Source organism: Gallus gallus, chromosome 11 (genome assembly GCF_016699485.2).
Source record: "Gallus gallus isolate bGalGal1 chromosome 11, bGalGal1.mat.broiler.GRCg7b, whole genome shotgun sequence".
NCBI lineage: Eukaryota > Metazoa > Chordata > Aves > Galliformes > Phasianidae > Gallus > Gallus gallus.
Window position 1 is genome coordinate 19,026,278 of NC_052542.1, and position 22,640 is coordinate 19,048,917.

At 48.5% G+C, this 22,640-nt stretch overlaps 1 protein-coding gene and 1 long non-coding RNA gene across 5 annotated transcripts in view; one reads left to right on the forward strand and one right to left on the reverse strand.

Moving 5' to 3' along the window:
• The window catches only part of ZFHX3 (zinc finger homeobox 3), a 511,657-nt gene that overhangs the window by 298,845 nt on the left and 190,172 nt on the right, over positions 1 to 22,640 (forward strand). The window lies entirely within an intron of this gene.
• LOC121111703 lies at positions 1,850 to 4,738 on the reverse strand. Its single transcript, XR_005863007.2, has 2 exons — positions 2,835 to 4,738; positions 1,850 to 2,478 (listed from the first exon to the last, which is right to left on the reverse strand). It is a non-coding gene; the product is annotated as an uncharacterized LOC121111703 (long non-coding RNA).

The following is a 22,640-nucleotide window of genomic DNA, read 5'->3' on the forward strand; positions in this document are numbered from 1 at the left end:
ACTGCTATTTATATTGCTGCTCTATTTGTTGTAGACTTTTATTATTGCATTTATCTGCTTATTGGCCACCTGTTCTTCAGTAAGCAGTAAGAAGTGGAGGAGGGAGGAGCACTGCCACGTTTCAGTGGAAGCAGAACTTGAGGTTCACGCCCTCCCGCATCACCTCCTGCATCCCACGGGGCAGCAGGGAGCCTGGCCTCAGAGCAGGGCTCGGCAGGAGTCCTTCTGCTTCCAGGGCGCTGCTCAGCCCAGGGCAGGCCTGTCAGGTCCCGCTCTGAGCACGCGGTGTTGCTGCTGGGCACCGCTCCTGGTGTGCTCAGAGCACTTCTTGTTGGGCGGCATCTCGGGAAAATCAGAGCACAAACAGCATCCCTGCCTGGTGAGAGGACAGGGGCTGCCCGGCAGCGCTTCACCGCGGCTGGGCTGGTTTGGTTCGTGGCCATGGCAACCACCGCATCCAGAGAAATTCATGCTTCCATATCAGAGGGCGAATAACGTCTGTGCTGCAGCTTTCTCTTTGAGTGAGGCAGCTCTGTTGTGCAATCAGGCAGCAAAGCACACTGTGGGTTTTACTGACAGCAAGAAAAAGGTTGGGAAATCCTTGTTTGTTTCTGGGCTCGGCACGTTTGGCCTAAAGTTGGCTCTGAAATGGGGTGTGAGAGAAACATCCTTAGGGAGCGTCACAAATAAGATCCTGCTCCCCAAAGCCATATCCTGTCTATTTGCTAATATTTTCTGAGGATTGTTCTTCAGTTTAAGTACGTCTTGATCTTCTGGCGTAAGACTGTAATGTGTTTTATATGGTAGCTTCCCTGTATTTTATTTCAGTACTGAAAATAGAGTGGGAACATACTTGCAGCTCATCATCTGGGTGATGTGCTGGCATATGACAGACAGTTCTCATACGATCTTCCTTTAATGGGCGCAGAGGCTCTTTCAGAAACTACAGTGAAAGTCGGATTTTATTCCAGTGGCTCCAGAACTCTTTGGTCCCACAGCATAAGTCGTCCAGCAGTAGGACCCATGGTAAGCAGCAAGTGTTTCATCGCTGTTTGCAGTGTTTACAGTTAAAAGTTTAATTGTAAGGATTTGCTGTGGATGAGGATAGGTTTTGAAGATATTTAATGGTTTCGATGTGTTTTTCTACTTGTCAATGCAGATGAAACTACATTGATGTCCCTACCATGCATAAATTAGAGAGGTTTCCTTAGACACTAGCTGATTCTCTTATTGTTTCCCTTACTGGGAGATACAGGCATGTGGCAGGTAATGAGAGGTTTTCTTTCAACTTCTTCAACAGATAACATCTTTAAGTTGTCTGTCTTCAAAACATTCAGGCTGTGGGCTCTTGACTGGTGTAAACCAGCATGACTCCACTGAAATTAGTGGAGGTAGCTCGTTAGCCACACAGCCTAAGCGGCTTTGCCTTTATCATCCAGCCTGCACTAGGAATATGGGAAAAATAACAAAGGAGTCTGAAATACATTTTCCTTTCTCCATGTTAACATTCCTGCTTCCCAGTAGTATGTATTGCACAGGTTTCCAGAGCTCAGGAAATTCCTGTGGCTGCAGCACATTTTCAGTGGTGCTGGGATTGGGTTCCTACAGTTAGAGGTGAGCAATGGGGAGAGTGTCCCTGGGCTGTGCCACAGTTCCTGACCTTCCAGAGCAGAGGGCAGTAGGGCTCAGGCTGATGTGTGCTCAGACTACCCGGGGAGATCTGGGCTTGATCACAGACTCCTCCTTTCCACATTCATATTCACATAAAAATGCTGCTGACATATGCCTTCGTGGCGTGTAAAGCGCCCACACATACCCTTAAAAAAAAAACAGACATATGCAGTAGAGGTTATTTCAAAACTTCCCTTGTTTGATAGATGCTGATAAAAAGGCCATGCTTGGGTTAAATTGCTTTATTCTCCTGAACCGTGTGACAGCTCAACATCTGTACAGCTGTTTGTGTAACCAGCGCCATGCCAGAGGAAGCCGTGTGAGCACCCACTGCCCCACCCCACACCCACAGCCCCACATCACAGCCAGCCCTGCTCACAGGGGCAAAGGATGCTGGATGGGGACTCAAAGGATTTTAGAAGTTGGTGCTTGCAGGCACTGCGGCTTTTTTCTAATTAAAGTTCATTAGTAGTGATAGTAGTAATTATAACATTAACAGCAGCCAGAGCAGGGACAATTAAGGCTTCTCTTCTGGCCAATTACTGGCATCTCTTTGAGTCTCTGCACAGCCAACGCTGCAGCATCCTGACGCAGACCGCCGGCACGGAGCGCTCTCACGTGAGCCCTGGCACTGGAGGGGACGCTGTGTGTTTCTGGGCGTTGTGCAGCCTGCAGGATTTTCGTCTCTTCTGGCCCCAGCACCTCAAGACCCCACCTTTCAGCCTGAACACCGTTTAAACGTATCATTTGTTTTCATTGTAGGTTTTGCATCTCTGCCTTTCATTCTTGTTCATGAACATCTGGAGTCTGATTGGAAAACAAAAGGCAAATGCAGGCATAGCAGGCAATCTGACAAAGGACGCGGTTACAGCTCTGGCAGGCTCCACCGCACCGGTGGTAGTGAGGAGATGGCCATTTGCTGATTGCCTGGGGTTGACACGGCTTGGTTAGTATGCTAATGCAGCCTCTCACATTTAACATTCAGATCAGGTCTGCGCAGAGCGCGGCGCCGGGAAGGGGTGGCTGCATGGAGCCCCGACCGCACCGCAGCGATCACACACACACCCAAACCCAGCGGCTCTGCTGCCATGCGCTCTCTCCCTCTTGCACACCCTCTCCCCTCTCCTCCCCTCCTGCCCTCCATGGTGCACACGCGTACGTACCATCCGAAAAGCTTCCTGCAGATGCTGAAAAATAGGAAATGTGGAAAAGTCATGTATGATTGGCTCATTTCTCTGCCTCCTTGTCCCCAAAGATTCCCACTTTAATAGACCCTGTGTTTCTGTTGCTGGAGAAGCCCAGAACGTAATGCACCAGAATTCAGTAATAACAAAGCAAGATGAAGTTTATCATCCAGAGCAAAGGGATGGCATTTTTGTAGCTCACATACAATGTAACAGTCACCAGGAGGCTTAAAATTCCCTGTGTCCTCTCTCCCCACCCAACCTCAGCCCAAGAGAAAGAAAACATTACAATCCATTCGTTTAGGGCAGCTATCATATGCCCAGGTGAGAAGTAAAGCTTGCTCCTGTTATTGCAGATGATTGTTGCTTTTCCTGTGAGCTTGGAGGCAGGGAGTTGCAATCCCCCACCTGGCGTAAGTGGTTTCCAATTTCCAGAATTAAGGAAGGAATTGTTTCCAGAGTCAGTTCACATGGTAAGGTCCAGCAGATCCTGCAGCCACAAGAGAACTTAATTCCTCAAGCTCCCTTTTCTTTGTTTTTGTAATGTCACAGCAGTTCTGGAAAGGCATATGGAGAATCGTCAGCTTCTGCTTGCATTCAGAGGGCTTCAGAAGTTGCATTTTCAGAGACCAGGTCAGATGTGGGTAAAAATGAGACTCCGTCCGAGATAGAAGCAGACAAAGCTGTTTAACCTCTGAATTATAGCACAGCTCCATAGTTCTGCCTTCTGTTGTTTCATGCTCTAAGCAAACTGCTTCTTGCAGTTCTCCCTCCTGGTGCCAAGCACGTATTCCAGCTGCAGCTCAGCAGCACGGGGAAATTCCTTCCAAGTCCCCGGCAGAGCAGTCGGCGCTTTCCGGAGCCGCAGGCTTGATTGTCCTTGATTATTTTATTTCTTTGGCTCTGATCCAAGATGTTTCCTGTCATCATTTCAGTGTCTTTTCTCATAATCCCTTTTCTAAACATCATCAACAATTAACCGATTCTCTCGTATCTACAAACACATGCACACACAGGCAGGCGCGCATGCACACACACTCCACTGAGTCTCATCAGTGTCTTTTTTGCCTTTAAGTATAAGAAATTACAGCTTCTCATTAGCTGAAGAGCATGTTTTGAAAGGCTTTGTGTTTACTCACTTTGCGAGTGATGCTGGCGCTTTTAATTATTCTCCTTTTGCATATCATAAGAGAGCAGGGAGCTGCTCCAGCCAGCCCGGATGAGCCGCATTCCCAGGAAGGCAGGAGGAAGGAATCGTTTTGTACCTCTGCTGCTGCTTTCTTCCTTTTCTGTCAGCCAGCCAAGGAATCCCCCCAATGCTCTTACGTAGCAGATACCAAAACTGTGAGTCACTTTTTGCTCCCAGAGCATTAAGTCCACCACATCTGCGTGCAGAACGGCGAGCACAAGGCTGGAAATTTCTCCAGGCTGCCAGCATGCCCCGGCACCAGTTCTCCAGCGGTGACTTTGTTTTCCTGCTCTTGCTTTCTCTCCTTGGCTCCCTCGTTCCCTCATTCCTCCTTCCGACTTCCCCATTTTCTTTCTTCCTTCCTCTCCATCCGTCTCCGTGGCTGGCAGCGGTAAGCCCGGCGAGGTCTGGGTCCCTCTCGCCTTCTGTGGATTTTTTTGTGTGCAACTGCAGCAGCCTTTGGCTGCTCACTCTGCCAGGTTGGATCACCAAAGACACACGACTCGCACACAATGAATAATCAATACAGATATTGATCTGCGGAAAATGTTTGTAAATTCCTGAAAGGGGAATCGGGAGCGCGGGACAGGGAGGCTTGTGGGGGACGACAGGGTGTTCCGGGCAGCGGCTGCCGCAGAGCCGGGTCCAGAGCCCACGTCCTGCCGCCTCCGAGGTGACGGGTGCTGGAATGCATGCGCGGGCGGGCGGGCGCGGGGGCTTCTGTATTTTCATTTCTCTACAGCTGCTTCCTCCGAAGAATCGGGAGGCGAGCAGCTGAGAGGCCCCGCCAGTGCCATGCCTTGGCTGCGGTCCAGCTCTGTTTTGTTTCCATCATCACACGCCACTTCAGAATTTGCATAAATACAAGGGTTATTTTCTGTTGCGTCTCCTGAAAGATTTAAAAAGATGGAAAAGTGTTTACGTGAGGAGGGATCGCTGTCTCTGGTCATCGTTCCTGGGATTTGCTTTCGAATCCACGTGTTTGAAAGAAAGGGAGGTAGAAAGGAAAATAAGGGGCCATGAGAAGGACTTGGAGAAGGCTGAAAACGTTTAAATGTGGAAAAGCATTAGGCTGTGCGGTGCGTTCTCCTGCGGGTGCTGTTCCATGCTGGTGCGGCTACCGAGCGGGGCCGAAGCCCTCCAGCCGGGGCCCTGCCCTGCCCTGCCCTGCACGTGGGGCGAGGCCGAGGCGCCGAGGGTTGGGGCCTGGGGCTGCGGCCGGGGCCCAGGGGCAGCGCAGCCCGTCCTCCAGCTGCCTCCACTGCCTGTGGGTCAGCCTTCATGGCCACAGAGCCCTGCCCCTGCCAGCGGGTGGCCGCAGCTCACCCAGCATCGTCTCTCCCTCCTCGGCTTTCCTGTGGTTACAGGGAAGGGCACGTGCTGAAGGTGGTGGAGGACGCAGCTGTGGGACCACCTAGAATTCGGCCCCTTCTATCAGGCCGGGGGCTGACAGCATGGGCCCCGGGGAGGCTGGCGGTGCAAAGGGTGCTGCTCGGTCCCTCAGGCTGCTGCCAGTGGAGCAGAGCATCCGAACAGCCCTGTGCCACCATCGCAGGGCTGCCGCCACTGACCCGTGCCATAGCCATGGTGGCCGAGCCCTGCTGTCCTTCCCTGCAGCGCCGCTGCCGTTATCAGCCCGCAGCAGCCGCCGGGAGGCCGATGGTGCTTGTTCTCCCTCCCTCTTCTGATTAGCTCCTGCAATCCAATTAGCAGAGGCATTTGTATCACAAGGGGCTGAGGTGCCCCTGCTCATCACAGCGGCTCAGAGCCAGTCATAAATTCTACCGACACTACATCTTTGCTGTGACATGGATTAATTACGGCTTTGGGCCTCAGAGCGGGTTTGCAGTGGACGGTGCACATGAATGCAGGAGTTGAGAGCAGACCCTGCAGCTCAGCTCTGCTGAGGGCTGCAGCTCCGTGCACCCCAGGTCCAAGTGAGGCAGGCGGGGCAGCCAGGGCGTGCTGCAAACCCTGCGCTGTGTCCATCATGAGAAATTGGTCATGATGTCTCCTTTGTGTGCTGCAGAGCAGAGGCTGAGCAAAGTGAGGAGGGCTGTAATAGCGCTCTGCTTTGCCAGGTGAGGTGTTGCAGGCCGTAGGCAGTGGCACAGCTATTGTGTGCTGGCAGGGCACAGCCCGCAGAGGTGGATGTGTGTGCACAGGGAATGTCCCTGCTCACTGTGCCTCGCCAGCACCTGCTCCACCTTTTTTGGTACTTCTGCTCCAGAAATACCGCTTTTCTGGAGCTGTTCTCCTGGTTCCATCCTTGTGGGCGGGTTCCCTCCAGCTGCAGTGCCATCCCACTGCAGGGGTGGGAGCACCAGGAGGAGAGCACCCAGGAGAACAAAGGGAGCAGGAGCGCTTTGTGCGCTCATGGCTGCCCGCCGTTGTCTGGTTGGATGGTTCTGTGTGGCTCTAAGCTCTGGCACCCCTCTGTGTGTTTCCCTGGCGCTGTCACCTGGCTGTTCATTTGTGTTTCGGCTCGTTATGAACTGTTCGGCGTCCATTTATAGAGTCTGCCCCTCTGCTGCTTTGGCCATGTGTCTGTCACAGCCTTCTGACAGTGACACTGCACCATATCAGACCTGCTGGCTTGTTCCAGCCACACACCAACGCACAGCTCAGCTGAGCTGCCTGCCCACCGCTCCGTTCTGAGCGCATGCATCAGCTGGTGCCGCCAGATTTTGCTGTTGTGTTCCTGTGCATTTATGTTCTTTTCCATCATTGAGTATGAACGCCACAAAACTACCTTGTAAATGCATGAGTAATCGGGATTTTAGAGATAGGAGGATGCGTATTAAACTTGGTAGCACATCAGCTCCTTTTGGTCTGTCTCCTTGGTTGGCTGACATATCGTGAAGTATGGCTCCTGCTGGTAGGACAGTGTGGAGTTGGTTGGTTGGTTTGTCCTATTTTGTTTTTAAGTGGGTGAAGATAGATGTAGCTCAAATAGAACTCTATGAATGAAATAGTTAACTTTCTAGTAAAAGGGCATCTTTCCTAATTTTTCAAAACAAAAGCATCTTTTGCTTTGGTATGGCAGTAAATCCTGCATTCCCTGACCAGTACACGTATTGTCTCTTGTCAGACCAAAGCCCTTGTTACTCAGCTGGTACCTCATACTGATGGCTGGAACCTGGCGCTGCGCAAATCCAGGCGGGGAGAGGTTGTTCCCCTGCAGGAGGGGGTAGTTAGCCAGCTTACAGCCCCACCAGCAGTCAGCTGAGGTCTTTACATTAAGAGTAATGTTTTTCTTTATGTATTATTTGTTCTTTGAAAAAAATGCTGTAATAAAAGCCTCAGACCTAAAGTTTGGAATGAGGTCATTAGGCTGCAAGATCCCAGCATTCCCTCTGAGCATAAAACCAGTGAGTCCGTAGTTCTGAAGTGGAGCTGAGTTTGCTCCTGTTTCAGATCTCCTTGACCGTTGTCATTTCTGAATCACATTCCCAATTCATCGTCGCTTTGGTCAGCTGCTATCGCTCCATGTTTGCTTCCTAAGGTCAGCCAGCGCTTCGCATTGCGCTGCCGTGCAGTTTGACTCCTGATGGGACTTTCTGTAAAATGTTGCTGGTCTGATTTCTTTTTAGCAAAACTCTGGCAAAGTCTTCTTCCTGGTTGGAGTAAATCTGCACAATGATCTCCGTCCAGCATACCATTTTTGTAGGTATTTTGATTAAAACCAGCTGAAAAGTGTTGCCATCTTTCTTCTCCCCCTCACAACATTGTCACTTAAACAAAAGACTTTCTGCATTTTTCCAGATTTGCTCAAAGCAGATCAAGTGTTTATTTTGTTTCTCTCTTGTCTATTTTAATATTTTTGTTTCAAGTTTACTTTTGTTGCAAGTTTTCATGTAGTTTGTCACATTGCCCTACATGTGCTTTGACTAAACGAGCAGTTTAACTGCAGGTGTTGGAAGCAGAGAAGTGCATTGCAGCACTTTTTAACAAAAAACACTTTGATGCTTTTTTAATGGAAGGAGAAGATTTTAAAACAATACACGAATGATATCAAAGTGGAATCTTTGGAAATTCTGTTTATGAAAAAAGAAAAAAAGAGGGTGTTGTAGCATTGTTGGAGATGAAAGAAAATCCAAAGTGTGGAGTGAGAGCTGTCTGTCCTTCGGCTGCCCCTCCCCTGCACCCAAAGGGCTCCGCTGCCACCTCCGCCGCGGGCCGAGCGCAGGGCTGTGTGCGCAGCAGTGGCAGTGTGAAGCCGCCCCGCTGGGGCAGGGCTGGCTGTACTGGGGGCATTCCTCGGTTCTCTGCGTTCACTCAGTGTTCTGAGACCAGTGCAGCATCAGGGATGAGCAGACCTTCCTTCTGCTGCTCGCTGTCCCACCTCTCTTTGAGTTTCCCCTCTGCTGCTTTTGCTTATCCTTCTCTTGAGAAGCGTCATGCTCTCAGCCTTGATGATGGAACGTGGCGGATCTCTGCTCTGCTTAGTGCCGTTCCTCTGTCAGCCGCCCACTGCTGTTTCCTAGATTTCAGCCCAGGAAAGTGCTCTGCAGACTGCGGCGGCACCCATCTGGGGTGAAGATGTAACGTCTGTGTCGTTCTCTCGAGTTCATCTCCAGTGCCCGAGCGAGGTGGGACCTGACCTACATCTCCATGTGCTGTCGCGTTGCTTAGTCAGTAAGGGAAGTGCTCTCTTCCTTGGTAGGTGACTTCACCCTTTTATAAGATTGTCCTGCGTGGATTCTTCCTGAAAATTGCAGTTTAGAGGGAGTATTGTCAAAAATTCTCTCTCTCTCTCTCTGCTTTATTATCCCCTCATTTTTTTTGTCATTTAACTCCAATTATGGGATGCTAAGTGCTTTTGGAAATTTCATTGTTAATATCTTCTTACAGTGCTATTAACGTAAATCAACGTTAATAGTGTCCCAGCAAGTGTAAAAGCAATCAAAAATTCAGTACTCACGAATCATTCTGTAATTTCAGCATAAAATGTTAATAGAAATAAAATCCAATACCATAAAATATCGGCAAATTCAACTTTAAATACATGTGATGAATGACTTCACCGTTGTGCTGCATCCCACGGCCCGGTGCCGTGTGAAGCCTTCTGTCGGTGAAGGTCTGCACACACCTCTCCCTCCTCGTCCCCCTCCCTGCACGCCTTGTGTGTGCCGTTGTGCTTCTCCAGAACTGGAAACTCCGTCTTTACTTCCGAGGAAGAGGTGTCTGTATTGGGGCGGTTGGTGGTAAGCAGAGGCACTACCAGCAATCTGTTAACTTACATCACTGATAGGAACTCGCTGCCTTTTGTATCACTGGCTAAAAGAGCTTCAGCTGCGTTCCCTTTTATTGAGATGGGGATTTTCTTACAGACAGATCTTTCAACGCAGAGTTTAGATTGTGAAGATCCATTGGTTACTTAAGGGAAACTGTTAGGAGAGCGGCACAGATCATTTCTAAAGAAATTCAGTGCTTGGCCTGAACATTCAAATTAAAATTAACATTAAAATGAAAAGAATCCCCAAAGTGGCACACGCACAACAGCTGGGTGTTCAAACTTTAATCTGTTAGACAATCAATCTGGAAAATTTTGATTTTTTACTTTATTCTCTTATTCCAGTGAGTCTGGGTTATTTGTGCTGGGTCTTAGAAACCTTGCTTAAGAGCCCTGTGCTGAGAGAGCTACAGGCAGTGCAGGTCAGTCTTGAGTCCCTGCATCTCTGGGCAGTGAGCAGCAGGAGGACGCTGTGCTGACAGGTCTAGAAAAAGGTTTTATTCAAGAAAAGTTCTCCTGGTCGATATGTAGACACCTTTCCAGTCCTTATTACCTTTTTGCCCCGTTATCTCCATGCAGTGTCCATGTCACAAGTCTTTGGATTGGTTTCTTGTCTGCAGATTCCTGCAGCACCACAGCACAGGGTGATTTTATGGGTCCTTTAAAGTCTGTGTGGAATTTCCATGACAATACTTAGAAGATGTTAGAGAACTGTCTGGTATCTCTTGGTACCTCATAAAGGATATCAGCAGCTAACGTGCTCTGTATTGCTGTCTCTGTGTCCGTCCCACAGCATCAGATACAAGGGATACTTAGGACATTTAGGTTGGTTGTTTGGTTACGTGCTGCTCTGAGCAGTCAAGCCCAAGAACTCAGGCTGTCTTGGGTTTTGGATCCTCATATCTTACTACATTTTTATCCAGAAATTTTAAAGGGAATTTACATTACAGTAGGGCAAAACTGATTTTTTTTTGTGGGGATTGCTTCAATTCTGGTGAGATAGCAGTATTATCAAAATAATTGCTGGATTATTATTTATTGTTGCATTTCGTATAACATATTTCTTTTCGAAATAAGTCTTTGAAACCAAAGGCTTTATTTGCTGACATATCTGTATGGCTTTTCTTTGAATTCAGCAGCCGTTGGATCAGCCCCTGAAGTGGGGAAGCCGTGGTTAGGATGAATGGCTTAGAACCTGCAGAAGCACTTTTGTTGGGGTTTCATTTCCTTTGGTTGCTCTTGCCCTTTTTCGTGCCTTCTCACAAAATGGAAAGTCACTCATCCGGGTGGTTTTCAGCGTGATTCTGCCGGCGGGGTCCCACTGGGATGAGTGCGGTCAGGAACAGCGGGCGTGAGGTCCTGCTGGGCATTGCCCTGTGCCAGGACTTCTGCTGGAGAGGTACCACGGCCGCTCTTTTCTGGGGTAAATGATGATTCTGTGATTCTGTGAAATCCGACTTGGTGCCTGCCATGTGTCAGTGATACAGGCTCTGGATAGTGCTGCTTCACCTGCCTGAGTCTGCAGATTGTGATATCCACCTCAGTTGTTGAAGACTGTTGTATCTAAGAATAGCGGGGGAACAACAGCAGCGTGTTCAATCACCTTGTTCCATAAAGTAGTTACAGTTAAATGACTTCAGTAGAGATTCAGTGCTGAGAGATCATTGCACACCTGATCAGATGTCTCCAGAGGGCCTTGTGGAGCCCTGTCTGCCGTGCGGCGATGGAGACCTCGACCAGAGCGCAGGCACTGGCAGCACCTGGGTTGCCAGATCCTGTTCTGTGCTTTGTGGGAATCCCAGATTCTTCATTTCTCAGAGCAGAGCTTTGGCAACAGTTTTTACATTTGAATTCTTTAAAAAGGAGAGTCAGGAGGTGCGCTGCAAAGTAATAAGTATAGAATAGGAGGTACTGAAGAAGAAGGCTTACAGTATTTAATGTAATAATCTGCTTTTAATATCAGAACAAGAAAATCCAAATGTGAGAAGACGCAGTGTGGGCAGCTGTTGGGCAGTTCGGTCCCCTGCCCGAGCCGCCACGCGGGGCTGTGTGTTCCCCGTGGGAGGGTGGTCCTGCGGGAGCGGACCCCGAGCAGCAGGCACAGGGAGCAGCTGCCTTGCTATGGGGTCTGGCACTGCCAGCACTACCTTCTGTGCCGCCAGAACTACCAGGGGCTCGGAGAGCAGCCCCAGGAGATGCAGGTAAGCGCTGATTAGTACGATTCCTCATGTTTAATGGGTATGTATGTAACAGAACTCTTGTCAGAACACAGATCGATTAACTCTGTGGAGTAGTATGTTGAGAAATAGGGTATTTTTGCAACTATTTCAACGTTTTCCGGCCTGCCCTCGTGTCTCAGTGATAACGGGAGGCTGTAAGAGGCGTTCAGCTTTTGTTTTCACAGAAGCTTGTTGTGTACTGGGCTTGGCGGGGTGGTGAGGTGCCCACGTTGGAGCTCTGGGTCCGGCCCTGGGCTCTGCCATCCCTGCGGGCAGGAGGACCCTCCAGGGCTGGGAGCAGGGGGATGCTGTATAGCAGGAAGCTAGAGAAACAATCTGTAATCCCTTCAAAGCTCAATAATATTATGTATATTGACTGAAGCCCTATGGAGTGGGCCTGACAGGGCTTTTTCATTACCGTCGCACGTTGTAGCCTAGCTACCTTTGAAAAGTAACCAATATTGAGAGCCACTTGACATTTGCAAAGGATTATGGGTGTCCTCTCTATCTCTTCTCAAGTTCCCAAATTTACAATGGTCTTAATTTAAAAGTTAAGCCGGGGGATCAGTTGCTTAGTCTGGTGCTGGGCTGCCCTTTAAAAAAGAAAAAACGGTGTATGTGTGTGCCTGCAGGGACGGGAAGGGGGAGGTGGGCCCGGCGTGGGGACCTGGCCCGGATGGGGCTGAGCAGCCGCATTCTGCTGTGGAAGAGGTATCAAAATGAGAACGGAGGGAGGAGCGGGCGCTGTCATTCCTGCAGGTGCTGCTGGGGTGCGCGGAGCAGCCACAGCTGGTAATGAGTTGGTGAAAATGAAAAAGGGACGTAAGTAGCTTCTTTAGCAAATCCCCTGGAAATGACATGGAGCCTCTGGGATCGATAGGATCGATCCGTCCGGGAGCTGCAGGCTCCTCAGCCGACTGCCAGCGCAAGGAAAACCCTAACATTATTATCAGCGTAGCCCATAGAAAAGCTGCTGGGGAGATGGGCTGCCTGCGGGGAGTGCCTCTGTGCCCCGAGCAGCACAAGGTCTCATGGAGGCCCGTGGGCTGCAGGCGGGCCGCAGGCGTGGGCGGTGATGGCCGCGGACAGGCACAGCCACGTGGCGCTCACCACACTGTCCCCCAGCAGCCGAGGACAGCCCATGCTGGACATGGGGCTCCTTGGCGCCCCTCAGCCTCTGCTGATCCCCAGCAGCTCCAGCATGATGAGTCGCCCTGGGGCCGTGGGGGCACCCGCTGCCCTGTGCTGCGTGCACTCAGCTGCAAAGCACGGTCAGCCCTGCTGCGGGGCAGAGCCAGGGCAGTGCGGGGGCAGCCGGGAGGGGAAGGCGTGCGGGGCGCTTCTTCCTGTCATGTATGTGCTGTCGTCAGTCCTGTTGTGATTCTGGTTGCATCTGTAATGCTTTATGAAGCTTGTGTAATTAGTTTCATGTTCTGAAACTGTAGCATCAACTGAACTTTTTAATTCGGTTTTTCTGGTGAGGCTCTAAATTGCCTCCTCACACAGGAGGCATTCCAGCACTCATGATAACAGTCCTCTGTGCAGCCAAATCTTTTCTGCCAGGGAGGGAGGCGATCCCTTCCAGATCCTCTGGAACTGATGTGAGAACACGTCTGCTCTGAGTCACCCAAGGAAGGACGGTCTCATCCTGCAGTCCCACGCATGACTTTAAGGGACCTTGTCATGAAGGACTCAGAACTTCACCTTCCTGTAGCCCTGCTGGAAAGAAGGTGCAGTCCTTTCATTTTATCACACGCAGAACTCACACTCCTGTCACACACACATGGGTGGTGTGGGAGTGGGTCATGGCTGCCCCATACCAGGATGTGGGGTCCTGCCCTCCTCTTTAGGCGTTGTTTTGGGTCCTCAGCTGCAGTTTGGGTCCTGTGCTAAGTACAGCTTGGGACTGAGGTAGTGAACTGGGCATTGTGTTGGTTTGTCTGTGGCTTGTACTCTGTGAAATGCAATCATTTAGATCTTTAAGAAGTGGCATTAAGGCCTTGCTCTTGTAAGAGTGGTGTTGATGTAACTATGTGCTGATTGTATACACAGTGAAGCAAGGATATAAGAATATTTATTCTATCCACTGGAAAGTTTGCCAGTCTGTGAAGTGTCCTGGTTCCCAGGAGTTACAAACACCACTGCTTCCGCAGCATCAATTAAACCACTGAACAGCGGACTTAGACTTGTTCGTATGTGGCCTTTGTAGCAGGATGATAAATTTTGTAATACAAGGGTTGAGGAGTAAGAAAGAAATAGGAGTAGATATGTCATTTCACATTCATACACTGTTAAAATGAACATACAGTTCTAAAAGTCTGTTGACTGAAACATTCCATTAATTTTGGATGCATTTTTCCTTCTCTTTATAATGAGCTGCGTCAGTAGATTCTAATGAACAGCATTCCGAAATACTTTGTGTTTGTGCAGGGTTCTGTTAGTGCTGTTCTGCCAGGCCCGTACCTGCTAACAGCCGGTTCTGTTGTGTGCCAGTGGCTGAGCGCAGCGGGCCGGGGCTGGGCTGGGCTGGGCTGGGCTGGGCTGGGTGCAAGGAGGGCGGGCGGCACGAGGTGTGCAGGGGCTGCCAGAACCCCCCAGCACAGAAGGAACACAGCTCCACATGGCTGTGTGCCCCACAGATCTCATGGGAAAGCGGCGCGCTGGGAAACATGCAGGTTGGAGCTGTGCACCGGGTATGGGTTTGCCTCATGGTAATGAGAGATAAAGATTGGTAGTAAAAAGACCATTGATTTTTGACAAGATCATTCCATAGCAATAAAGATGAGGACAATATATAGACAGTATAATCTTTCTGAATATATGGAAATGCAAACGAACGGTGGTGCCTTCTAAACAATTTGATTTCTGAGCAGTGGCAAAGCAAGAGCTCCAGAGCAAAGCACTCTGCTTTGTTTTTACAACTCGCCTTCTTGAACTGTGTAATTCCTTTAAGTCTGCAGCGGGAAATAAGATGAAAGATGCTATGGAAGAGCTGAATAGAAACTGTTCTTTGAAACACAGTGAGAGCGGAGCTTTGTTGATAATTCTGTTTCTTATTTTAATAACGATCTTCTTTATTGTTGTCGCGTTGTCAGTTTCCTGGCAATGCAAACTTGGTCTTGAAGGAAGGAACCTCCCAGTAAGTGCTTGATTTGGAAAGCGATGCCAGAAGTAGTGCTGTGTGAATCAGGCTGCACACTTTGGATGCAGGTCACCCTGCCTGGTCGCTCAGATTCCCTGGGCTGGCTGTGGTTGGGCTCCTGGCACCATGAAATGCTGGCACAAGGTTTGTAGCCAAACCAACAGCTTCTGAGAACAGTGGCAATTCATCGCAAGAGTGCAAGCGTAATAGACATTTGTAATCCCAGTATGTAGCTGTGTTCTCATGCTGGGAGAGCTTTATGTTTACTCCGGGGACAGTAAATAGCAGGGGAGACTTAAAGAATGGATTATCAAAAAAGGCAAGGTTACTTGACATGAGCATTTTGTTATCCTTCCCATTTGCCTCATTTTGTTTAACTGACTTCGTGTGACATCATAAGGTGAAGAGAAAACATGGGGTATCTTTCTCTTGAAAGCATGGTGTGTGGTACAGGAGCACAGCGCTGGTGACAGACATACTTGTTATGGCAATCCCAAACTGGAGAGCAGCTGGAGCAGACTTTGTGAGTCATATGTGGGTGCCGTGGTTTGGGGGTGCAGTGCTGGGATGTCTCCTCCTGCTCTTCTGGAGCAGCTCCATGGTGGTGCTCCCAGCAGGGTCCGTGCTGGCAGTGCAGTCAGTGCCAGGTCTGTGCCATGCTGCTCAGTTTGCTTTGTATGGTTTGCTCCCTCACCTACAAAGTGCTGATGATTTAGATGTAGCAGTGTTGTTCCAAAACTTGCTGGATGTTTGAGTTTTAGTTAGAACCTATTTCTACAAATTATTATGGGCTTTATCTTTCAGACAGGGAAGTTAATTTCTACATTTAGCATGAAAAACACTTCCTAGCTGGTCATAAGTGAGCGCGAATCATTGTGCACGCTATCGGATTATACCACCGAGTGTTTTTGTTCCTGTGTGTGATTTGCAAATGCACAACAAACCTAAATTAATAACTTGCAGGATTTCCTTTCAAGAGAGTCATAACTGTATCGGTTTCCTCTTTGTCCTTCTTTTAATTTCTGCTCACAGTTGCATTGCTTTCTTAACATTGTCTCCGTTATCCCTTTTGTCAAAAAAGTCTGCCAGCTTTTGGAAAACTCTTGACACGCTGTGCAGTGCCTTTTTGAGCTGAGCTGAAACCCTACTCTGTATGCTACAGGTTATTAGGGTTAGCAGAAAGAATGTGCATTTATTTACTGAAGGTACTTTATAAATCAATACCTTGTTTTTGAACTCAGGTCAATAGGAATAACTCAGAAACACAACCAACAACTACTGCAACCCTAAAACAGCACTTTCAACATATTGATTTTTGGAGAGTATCTTTTCCTGGCATTATTCGCACAACGTTGATAAGCAGTTTCATGCAATCAAAATTGTAAATAAGTATGGGTGTGCACGTACATGCAAGTGCACGAGTACACGTCTGCGAAGCACAGAGAGCTTTTAATATAGTTTTGGAATCATAATGAAAGCAAAGTCAGGAAGTGATGCAGTTGTAAAAGTTCATTCGTGTTTTACTTTAAAGTTAAGGAATAAAACGTACCGTGAGTCAGTAAATACTAATATCATTCACTTGGCCCCATTTGCAGCTACAGTGTTATGTAAATCCTTGACACTATTTAAAAGCAGTAGCTTAAGGTATTTGTTTGATTAAAAACAATAAAATCTAAATAAAACCAGAAAGACACATGCAAAACAAGGCCCGTCTGGCCCCTCCAGGAACTACAGAGCTGTCTGGGTTTAGAGTTTCCAAACTTTTTATTTCACTCCACAACTTTGACATTATATAGGAAAGGTTTTTTCCATCTTTAGTGTTATGATCGAGTTTCCCAAAGAAAAGTAGAATGAAAGAACCGTTCCTGTTTATTCACCCTGGGATCAGATTGCTGCTCTTTATTTTGATCAGACTCAAACGCTTAAGGACTCTGCACTTAACAGATACCTACAAAGGGTTTGCAAGAAACGTTTGGAGCTTCGGAAAAGGTCTCCAGGTGCCAGAGCACCCACTGCCGTCCTCCCCCTGCAGGAGTGCTGGGAGGCAGGCTGCAGTCTGCTTCCATCCAGGAACGGGCAAGTATCTGGTATTTAAGGATTATACCCCCAAAGAAATTGCAGTTAAAAAGAAAGAAGCCTATTTGATTTGGTTCATTCTCCCTGACGTCAAAAACATCAAAACAGAGATCAGCTCCTTATGCTTTGTGCTGATGGCTGTCAGTGTGCCCAGGCCCGCCATGCAGCTCTCAGCCTCACAACTGCCGTTACCTGCAGCCATGCATGGCACTGCCTGCCCCTGATCTGTGGGTTTTTAGTGCTCTCATTTTGAGAAGCCATCGTAGTCATCCCTTCTGCATCTGAGGACAGCCCCTACTGGCAGAGGGCTCCCTGTTTTAAGATCTATCCACGCTTTCAAAAGGATGTTTAGAAACCAGAGAATTTTCTGAGGTTAAATGCAAGAATGCTTGTAATCTTCTTATAATGAGAGATTTAAAAGAATGAGAAAAGTGTTTGTATCAGGGAGCCTTTAACCAAGCAGTGAAAGTTTGTAAATCAATTTGAGGGATATGGTGCAGAGTTGTTGCAGGTTGGCTGGTTAAGCACTGGGACAAATTATCTCAAAACATAGATTATTTATCACTTAAAATATTTACATCAAAATTAAATCTGTTCTGAAGATATGAGCTGGATTTTATGAAACTCTGACATTCCTGGAATGAAAACTATTACGTGTAATTCGATTTTCTGAGTTATTCAGTAAATCACTCTGGATACGTATAATGAATGTAGCTTCTAGAATTGTGGGGATTCATGCAGAATTCCAGTATTTAGAACAGTCCAAGTGAGGCTGAAGCACAGTTTTTAAACCTGGCTTCTAGCATTCCATAATGCTTTTTGTGTCCTAATCACGGCGGTTTCCTCAAACCTGGCAGCCTTCACACACGGGCTGCCCTGCGGGTGAGCACAGGGGCTGCTGGCAAAGCTGCATGGTGTGCAGGTTGGGTTCACAGGGCCCGGCACGGGGTGGCAGCCTGCAGGAGTGCCCAAAAATACATACTGGAATGATGTAAATAAAGAACAGCTTAATTTCAGCTTAGCATTTCAGAGTAAATGAAGTACTGTTGAGAAGGGAGAGCTACATGCAGCTTCCCAACTGAAGAGAAGAAGCGGGTGGTTCTGTGCAGCCTTTGAACTGAATTTCACAGGTGTTTCATTATATCCACGGTCTTTTATAAGGCCTCGTTAGGGCAGTCTCTCCCATTACAGGCAGCCCTGGCAGACCACTGGAAGCAGCAGCCTGTGAGTGTTCCCAGCCGTACCGCAGGGCATTGCCCCTCCTTGCAGGTGGGACGTCTTGGAAGGAGGGCAGCCCATCCGCGGAGCCGTACCCAGCTGCACCGTGCCTGGAAGGCGCTTGCTTGCTGGTCACCATGGGGACAGATTGTCCTTGGAATTTCTGATCTGACTGTTTTGTACCATAGAGACCTTTGGCTGTATTTACATATGGTGCTGTAAGAAGGAGATTGAAACATCCAGCTCGCTAGTTAAGCCATGGAAGGTCCCTGTGCTGGTTTTTGTGTTGCTTTTGTCAGTCCTTTACTGTGCAGCTGGAGGCAGAGTATACTAAATGGCTGCCCATAAAGATGCTGTCAAAATCTTCTTGTCTTTCATTAGATAAAATCTGTAAGTCTTACATATGTTTTTTTCTTGTAATTAAACTCACTTTTCTTGGGATTTTGGTGTATTGAGAGCATCGATGGTCTACTAGCTGTTGGACATGCTTCACCATCACTGTATTCAGTCTCTATTTTACTAGAGAGTAAAAGACTACTTGCATCTGTAGGAGCATCACTCCATAGCACAGGGTTTGTGAGACCTTTAGACCTCACCCAAAAGCCATCTCGGACTTCTGTATAAATCATTTTTTTCCCTAAATTATATTTTGGTGAGAGGGAAGCCAGGATAAAAAGTCAAGATCACCCATTTTGGTGATATTCCAACTGCACAGGAATGGGCCTTTCAGAAATGTCTCAGGTCGCTTACTCAAAAATGTGATGAACGGCTGAGTCAGTACCAACTCAGACCTCCTAAAGTGATTTCAAGGGCTGCCAGTGTCCGATGGTAGGATCGGACCCCCTGGTAAGATCAGAGCTCATGTCATTAAGCAGTACCCAGTTTTCCTGCAAAAGAAGCCCTGTTCAGAGTGACGTGGGATGGGCACACACATCCTTACAACATGGCTTTGTATCAGAGCAATGGAGGTGGGCTGTCCTTCTTGTTCAGAGAGAGCCCCTCTCTTGCCATAAGTGACTGCCTCAGAGTTACTGAAAGGGGCAGAAACGTGGAGAAGTGCTTGAGGAAGAAACACTCGCTTACCTCACTGTAAGAGGAGCGCTGTGTAGTTCACTGTCCTTGTCCTTGATGTCTTTCTGTGGTAACAAACATATCTGTAGACCAGGGGTTATCTCCAGTTACTACAAAAATAGCATTACTTTGACTGCCATATAAAGGACATGCATTATTAATTTCTTGGGTTTTAGCCATAGACTGTGCAATCTTTTATTAGTTATGTGTAAGAGAGTATTTCTAGGGTGCAAACTTGCTCTAATTCAGTGAAGCTAGAAAAACTATTGTGATAATTTAGTGCATGATACACCTTCAGCTGCTCAAATTTCCTCTTTGACTATGAAGTTTGTCAGTTTGTCATCTGTTCTGAAGAACTTGTTGCCTACCTTTGGTATCTCGAGTGAACTCCATGATCTCACCCTGAGGTGTTAAGAATCGCTGAGGGCTATCAGAACTTGTGTAAATTACAGCGATGCAGACAGCATGCTGAAAAATCAATAAGTAATGAAATAGTACTGCAGTGAAGTAGCCAAGAGAGCAATGGGTGAAAAAATCCCAAGGACTCGGTTTCATTTTGTCAAAGTATAAAAGATAATGTTCTGCTGTGATGCTATAAAATCATCCCCACTGGCCAAAGAAAATTGAAATACAAAAGAGCAGTATAGAGGTTCCGGATGCGCATCCTCCTCAATTCTGAGGCTCTCCCCCCACCCATCAGAGTGCAGAGCGTTCTGCTGTGGAGATTGAGGCACTCATTTACTCTTTTAATGAAGGAGGAGGTGTAGTTTTTCTGCATTTGTATGCTATGGACTACAGTCAACCTCATCCAGTGCTGTTTAAGCCTGCTTCAGATTCCCGGTGATCTCCCACTGCTCATGCTGAGCTGCCTATCCCCTGTTGGCAAGAAGAGAAACCAGCAGAACGCATCTCCTTCTGCCAGGGAAACCCAGTCCTTCATAATGCTTTCACAAAACGTGGAGGGAAGCAAACGGAAGGTTTTATGAGATGTTTGAATTTGGTCTTCAGTTGTTAGTGTCAGAAGCTCCTTCTTAACCTAGGACTGTGCATTTCTGAAATGTGTTATTGTACAAGAACCCGTTTGTCTGTGGGCAGACATACCCACAGCGCTCCGTGTTCCCTGAAGGCTGCACTCTGCCCCCCGGGTCTCTCCCGTAGCAGTAGCAGCTGCTCCTCCATCCCTTTGGCCCTGCGGAGCTGGGGTCGGCTGGTGCTGGTGGGTGGGCTCAGTGGCTGCCGAGCTGCCTATGGCAGTTCTCAGCATCTGCAGGAACACAGAATGTCTCTGAGACTTCTGCTGTTCTTTCAGCTTTGGTTGAAATTGTGGAGACTGGGGATGAGGTGGGAACCAACGTGCGGTCACGATCCCTAGGGACTGTTCCCTCTGATCAGGGAGAGCAAGTGATGCTGAAAGGAGAGGAGCGTTGAGCTGCAGCAGGTTGTCACAGGCTGTGTGCTGAAGGACACCGCGAACAGTGCATCTTCAGAGTGAGTTCTTTGTGTCGATGAGGTTTTTCCACATGGATATTTAAGATAATTAAAATGCTTTATTTCAACACAACACCAATAAATTAAATCACTCTCATTATGGGTAGAAAGTTTGTGTTGAGGTGTTAAGGGAGGGTCCCTCACTTGGGCCTCTTATGGCAAACCAACCTCTCCATATATCTGTCTGTAAGGAGAAAAATAGAAAGATTTAAAAGACAGCGAGCTTCTCTTCTGTCTTCTCCTGAAAGACCTTAAAGCTGGGATCAAAGAAAGGGGGGCACAGGCCCGGGGGAAAAAAAAAAAAAAAAAAAGATTGACAAAAGGGCGAAGGAAAAGAAGGAAGGGCTACCAGCAGTGTGCTGTGCCGGCCGGCCGGCCCCGGCCTCAGCAGTGCGGGGTGGGGGGCAGAGAGCTGATAGACGGCTTTAACAAAAGGAACGCACCGGCAGCGATGTGAGGAGGAACGGTAGTTTACTAAATCCAACGAAATCCAGCCAGATGGGAGAGGGGAGTACCGAAGTGCGAGGGAAGCACGTGCCCTCCGCAGCGAGCTGAGCCGGCCCGACGGACGGAGACACGGAGGGACGGCCGCGGTCCGCCCGGAGCTCCGCCTCGCTTCCTCTCCGCGCCGTCCTCCGGGGATGCCGCCCCTCCCCTCCATCGCGGTGCTCCAAATGCCCGTAAGAGGCAGTAAACGGAACCAGAACATTAACTCTTGAACTCCCACTGTTTCACATGGTGTTCCGATGCGGAATACTGACAACAAAAGTCACCAAACCACAGCACCTTCGCTGTTCTTTTGGTGATTTGGTCTGTGCTGCTCTCCATGCTGCCGAGAGAGGCGGAGAGCTGTGCTGGGCAGGGACGTGCAGCCCAGGAAAAGGGGGGAGAAAATGGCTTCCTTAATGTGCATGAGTGATCTGTTTGATATAGATTAATGGTTGCTCTTTAAGCAGATACAGGATTGAAAAATCCTTCCGGAGGATCCGGGCGGTGCTGGCCGCGCGTGGAGGAGCGGGCGGCTGGGCGGTACCGGTTCCATTTCAGTGGTTCCAGTCGCCTCTGTAGACCGTCAGCGTCTTTTTTAGCCTCCTATGATTTTGTTTCATTATGGCAGTATGCAGAAAATGAACAGCTACTATCGCCACGGCTGGAGAGTGTCTCGAGTGAGAAGGCAGGGAGCTTATATTTAGTTGTTCAACAAACTCAGATTGGGCTGTGGTGAAAAGAGCTCTATTAACTTCACTGACTTTGGAGAGGGCCCTTTGTTCTATTCAAAGTTGTTATGGGTTACGGAACTCAAAAGCCTCTTTTCTTGCCCATTATTGAGGCAGTGCAATGAATCACTGTATTTGGCAGGGACACTTCGTAACGTTCCAGATACTACAGATTTGTTTGCAGTGAGGTAGCGTGTAAATACTAAGAAGGTCTCCAGGAATTCAGCGGGATAGAATACGTAGACCTTGGAAGCAGAAAGCATTTCTGTACACAGGAGGACCACGTTGGTGTAAATACAGAATATCCCGTATTTATACTCATTGGAAAAACTGCAGAGCCATTCCTGAGGCGGCGGCACACGGCAGCGTTTGGCCCTTCGGCTGTGGGCTCCTCCTGCCCCGCTGTGCTGGGCGGCTCAGCCTCTGCCCACACCCTACAGAGGAGCGCAGTCCTCCGGCTCAGAGCTCACGGCGCTGCGCCCTGCGGGCCGGGCTGCCCACCGTGAGCCGCTGTTCTCAGCCTTTGTCGGACAGGAACCGCTTGGGCTGAGGCGGCCTCGTGTCTGCCGCAGACCTTTGTATTCATTTCTTTTTTTCCCAGCCGGAGCAATTGATTCATTTCTGAGAAGTCAGTTAGGATTACTTCTTTTTTTCATTGAGGAATTCCACCAAACTTTTTTCCAAAAATCTCCAGCCCAAATTTGAAACTTTAAGAGTAGCATTGCATGGCCTTTTAGATGTGTACCTTTCACAGTCTCTGTGCGCGTTTACACAGATTGTAGGCTTTAGAAAGCCTGAGTACCCTGAAGTTCTACCGCGGCATCAGATTTGGTTTGCTCCCGTACTCCCCCAGGGCTCCATCAGCAGCAGCACTGGGGGACACGTCCACGTGTGGCATTTGCCCTGGTGGTGCCTGTGTTTGTGGCGGT